Genomic DNA, 4,922 nt, shown 5'->3' with positions numbered 1-4,922 from the left:
GCTCAATTCTGTCAATTGCTCAATAGTAATTTGTTCACCCACCATAAATACTCATGCTCATGAGAGAAGCCACTAGTGAAACCTATGGCCCCTGGGTCTATTCTCCATTATATCAATCTTCCAATACTTAGTTATTTTTATTGCTTTCTATTTTACTTTGCATCTTTATCATAAAAATACCAAAAATATTATCTTATCATATCTATCATATCTCACTCTCGTAAGTGACCGTGTAGGGATTGATAACCCCTTATCGCGTTGGTTGCGAGGATTTATTTGTTTGTGTAGGTGCGAGGGACTCGCGCGTGGCCTCCTACTGGATTGATACCTTGGTTCTCAAAAACTGAGGGAAATACTTACGCGGCTTTACTGCATCACCCTTTCCTCTTCAAGGGAAAACCAACGCAGTGCTCAAGAGGTAGCATGCGCCGCCCTACGGGGGCCTCCTGCCACTGCCGGTACCTGCGCAATGGGACCTCGCCCTACACTGCACACCATCGCCGAGTAACTATGGCGGTTTGCAAGGCATGTAACGAGTGCAATACGTGATCGGGTTTGATTCCAAAAAAGATCTAAATTTGTTTCAACTTTTTTTGAATTACTATTTTTTTTGGTGCATACAGGGTGCGTGGATACTGAGGGAGTCCTGGATTAGGGGGTCCTCGGACAGCCGGACTATTGGACTATGAAGAAACAAGATTGAAGACTTCATCCCGTGTCCGGGTGGGACTCTCCTTTGCGTGGAAGGCACGCTTGGCAATTCGGATATGTAGATCTCCTCCCTTGTAACCGACTCTGTGTAACCCTAGACCCCTCCGGTGTCTATATAAACCGGAGGGTTTAGTCCGTAGGAGAACAACAATCATAATCATAGGCTAGCTTATAGGGTTTAGCCTCTATGATCTCGTAGTAGATCAACTCTTGTAATACTCATATCATCAAGACCAATCAAGCAGGAAGTAGGGTATTACCTCCATCGAGAGGGCCCGAACCTTGTTAACATTGTGTCTCCCGCCTCCTGTTACCATCAGCCTTAGACGCACAGTTCGGGACCCCCTACCTGAGATCCGCCGGTTTTGACACCAACATTGGTGCTTTCATTGAGAGTTCCACTGTGCCGTCACGTAAAGGCTTGATGGCTCCTTCGATTAACGGCAACAATGCGATCCAGGGTGAGGTTTTTCTCCTCGGACAGATCTTCGTATTCGGCGGCTTCGTACTACGGGCCAACTCGCTTGGCCATCTAGAGCAGATCGATAGCTACACCCCTGGACATCAGGTCAGATTTGGAAGCTTGAACTACACTACCGATATCCGCAGAGACTTGATCTTTGACGGATTCGAGCTCATGTCAGGCGCGCCGCACAGTCACGACGAGCATGACTTAGCTCTGCCATCGGACGGTGTTCGGGAGATCGCACCGGCGGTTACTCCGGCCCTCAATCCAGAGCAGATCGTGCCATCCGAGGACGGGTGGATCGACCCCGCCATGGAGGCCGCACACTCAGCGGCGATAGAGCCGAATACTGACTTCACCTCCTATGAGACCTGTGTTACCGGACCCTTGGATTCGTCCCCAGCCACAGGCTTCGAACCGCGTGCATCTGTGCCTATCCAATCTGATTGGGCACCAATCATGGAGTTTACCTCCGCGGATATTTTTCAGCACTCGCCCTTGGGCGATGTGCTAGATTCATTGAGGTCTCTCTCCTTGTCAGGAGACCCTCGGCCGAACTATGTCCGGCTCGAGTGGGAAGCGGACAACGAAGGAATTTGTTCCCCACCCACCACCCACTTAATAGCCACTGTCGACGACTTAACCGACATGCTTGATTTCGACTCCGAAGACATCGATGGTATGGACGATGATGCAGGAGAGAAACAGGAACCACCGCCCACAAGGCGCTAGATACCCACTTCATCACACGATATATACATGGTGGATACACCCAAAGAAAACAACGACGAGGAACGGGAGGATGCAGCGAAGGATAGTCCCCTCGAGAAGCAACCAAAGCGACGACATAGGCGCTGCTCCAAATCCCGCCTTAGCAAAAACAACGATAACAGCGCAAGAAAGAATAATACCCCGGTCGACTCCAAAGGAAACGACGACCACATGGACCCAGTGATGGAGCAGGATGAGCCAGCGGACAACGAACATAGTACAGAGCCGCTGTCTGATCACGGCGACGCCGAGGGTAAAGCTCATCAACCTGTCTCCGGAGAGGAGAACAGTCCGGACGACGATGCACACATCATCCCGGAAAGGCACTTGGAACAAGAGAACCTCCATAGAAGGCTTATCGCCACCGCGAGGAGCCTAAAGAAGCAGAAGCAAAGGCTTATGGCCGCGCATAATACGGTCAACAGCAGATGGAACAAAGTGCTTGACACTGAAGAAAAGTACGGCGACTGTCGCCACAGAAAGAGCTATCCAAAGCGCAAGAAGCTGCCTGAATTCGATGACGAGGCTTTAGAGCCCATTCAGCCAAAAAATAAAATGGCCGATCAGCCGGATCGACCACCCCGTGGCCACGACAAGGCGGCTAATGACGTCGCACACAAGTTAGCACACGATTTACATGAAGACCTGCACAAAAAAGCCGGTATGGCCAGGTCCATCTACGGATCTAGGAAGCGCGCTCCGGCAAATCATGGCTGCCCAAACGACTATACTGACCGAATAACAGCTCGGAATCAAAACCAAACGCTACAACCGTCCGAAGAATGCCATGACACATCCAAATACAGGGGTGCCACGCACCCCCTATGCTTCACCGATGAGGTGCTAGACAATGAATTTCCAGAGGGATTCAAACCCGTGAACATGGAGGCATATGACGGAATGACAGACCCTGGGTCTGGATTGAGGACTTTATCCTTCACATCCACATGGCTTGCGGAGATGATCTCCACACCATCAAATACCTGCCCCTCAAGTTGAAAGGACCAGCTCGGCACTGGCTGAAAAGCCTCCGCGAAAACTCAATTGGAAGCTGGGAAGAGCTTGAGTATGCTTTTAGGGCCAATTTTCAAGGGACCTATGTCCGACCTCCGAACGCAGAGGATTTAAGTCACATAATTCAACAGCCCGGAGAGTCAGCCCGAAAGATTTGGAACAGATTTCTCACGAAGAAGAATCAAATCATCGACTGCCCGGATGCCGAAGGCTTAGCGGCTTTCAAGCACAGTGTCCGGGACGAATGGCTCGCTAGACACCTCGGCCAAAAAAAACCGAGGACAGTGACAGCCCTAACAAGCCTTATGACCCACTTTTGCGCGGGCAAAGACAGTTGGCTGGCCCGTAGCGGCACCAGCAACCCAGGCACATTCGGAGTCAGGGATGGCAACGGGAAACCGTGACGCAATAAAAGCAAGCGTCAAAACAACAAAGACAGCCCAGATGACATGGCGGTAAACGCCGGATTCAGGGGCTCTCGACCCGGTCAACGGAAAAAGCCATTTAAAGGCAGCAGAGATGGACTGTCCAGCCTAAATAAGATTCTAGACAGATTATGTCAGATTCATGGCACCACCGACAAACCTGCAAATCACACTAATAGAGAATGGTGGGTCTTCAAGCAGGCCGGCAGGCTAAATGCCGAACACAAGGGGAGGGAGACACCAAGCGAAGACGAGGATGAGCCTCGTCAGCCAAACACTGGGGGACAGAAAAATTTTCCACCAGAGGTCAAAACAGTGAACATGATTTATGCAACTCACATACCGAAGAGGAGGCACCAGCGCGCACCCCGAGATGTATACGCCGTGGAGCCCGTCACCCCCAAGTTCAACCCTTGGTCGGCCTGCCCGATCACTTTTGATCGCAGGGATCACCCGACTAGTATCTGGCATGAAGGATCAGCTGCCTTGGTGCTAGAACCAATAATTGACGGATACCATCTCACCCAAGTCCTTATGGATGGCGGTAGTAGTCTTAATCTGATATACAGGACACCGTCCGCAAAATGGGGATAGACCCGACAAGAATCAGCCAAAGCAATACTACCTTTAAAGGAGTAATACCAGGCCCAAAGGCCCGATGCACGGGCTCTCTAGTACTAGAGGTTGTATTCGGTTCTCCCAACAACTTCCGAAGCGAAGAATTAACCTTCGACACCGCGGACACGGTTAGACGAGTCCGGCGCACCACTAGCTGTAACAGCTCAGATAAACCTGAGATTGGGTCGATGGATATACCCTCATAGGTGGTGCTAGGGGCTCCCCGCATGTAAAAAGGGCTACAGTTCGGCTTGACCCTATTTTAGATTGCATTTTAATGGTTCATTAAGCATAACCAATTTTTTGCACGAAGACTTTCACCTGTGTTTTTTCTCTTTTATAGATGATCATCGTGCTACACCCTTCCAGAATACGGCACAATGGAGACACATGCGCAGACATGCAGCAGGGCCCCGCTCAAAGGCTTCTTTTTAGATTAAGACCTTGTGTAAACCTTTTTTACTGTCTCTTGTTGCTTCACTCCCTCCGGATACTCAACACAACCAAAAGGGATGCTGGCGTTATTGGCATTTCGTCACGTCAGACTAATGCAAGTACCTGGAAATTCAGGGCTCATAATCGAGGGTGTTACTCGGCCCAATATATGTTGTAAAGTCCGAATACCTTAGGGAGTGTTCGGCGTCGCGAGTTTGGCCTTATATGCATCAGCTCTGAATCATGTCTTTGGTTAATAGTTGGGTTTGCCCGGCTCCCGTGTTTTGCTACCTTATGTTCCGCTCTATCGGCTAAGGTGGCACCGGGAGAACTACTGCGATTGTGCCCTAGTTCATCTGGATGAGCACCTCAGTAGAGAAAGCCGAAAACTAACTGTCATGATAAAGCGCGAGACTAGTCAATCACTCGATGACTCAGTGGAATCTTTGTGATTCCTCCGCATTAACGAATGACCGGTTTCT

The sequence above is a fragment of the Triticum aestivum genome, chromosome 2A (genome assembly GCF_018294505.1).
Source record: "Triticum aestivum cultivar Chinese Spring chromosome 2A, IWGSC CS RefSeq v2.1, whole genome shotgun sequence".
NCBI classification, from domain to species: Eukaryota; Viridiplantae; Streptophyta; class Magnoliopsida; order Poales; family Poaceae; genus Triticum; species Triticum aestivum.
Note: the sequence above shows the minus strand (reverse complement) of the source record.